This window comes from Copadichromis virginalis, linkage group LG17 (assembly GCF_057382275.1).
Source record: "Copadichromis virginalis isolate Kocher_CV1m ecotype Utaka linkage group LG17, C_Virginalis_male_GT1.1, whole genome shotgun sequence".
Taxonomy (NCBI): domain Eukaryota; kingdom Metazoa; phylum Chordata; class Actinopteri; order Cichliformes; family Cichlidae; genus Copadichromis; species Copadichromis virginalis.
In genome coordinates this window covers 12,173,492-12,174,218 of record NC_140634.1, presented here as the reverse complement: position 1 = coordinate 12,174,218, position 727 = coordinate 12,173,492, and positions in this window count along the sequence as shown.

The following is a 727-nucleotide window of genomic DNA, read 5'->3' as shown; positions in this document are numbered from 1 at the left end:
TGTTTTGGTCTGCTTTCATTGCTGTTATAAAATGGCTGGGAAACGAGGTCAACCCGTCTGTCTGTGTGTCTGATCAGTGGATGAGTGCATTTTCATAACTCTAATACCGTTTTGGTATAATGAGAATGAAGTCACACAGTGCAACAATAAATGCAGATTAACTTTTTTTAATGCAAAAAGAAGAAGAGGGAGATTACATTCATGTGGAGCACAGTAACATACCATATATGGCAGTATGCTTTTTTTAGTCTTTATCCGTTTTCTGGCATTTCAAACAGGCTGGCCTATGTGGTACACATGCACTAAAGAAAATATTTACCACTCTTTAAGTGCTCAGGAAAGTTTTGCATTATTTCATTTAAAGGATTGGTAGGTTAAGGAGCACATCTAATGCAGAAACACATCAAATGCTGAAGGAGCACACTGACATATTATAAATAAAGTTATATGCAGTATTTGTTTAACATACTGTACATGTTTAAGAATATATAAACAGTAAATCTGAGTATTGCATCATGCAGAAAACTATTTTCAGCAAAGATTGGATGGAATTCAGTGGAAGAGTATCAGCAGGACATTGTATTTCACTGTAACCTTGATGGAACGTCTGCTGTTTATGCTGCTTGTTTTGGTTAATTGGGTATCAATCCATTATAGAATGGATTTAAATTACTCTTTAACTCTACTTGCAAACTTTTTTGCTAGTCGATAATCCGTAAAAAACAGA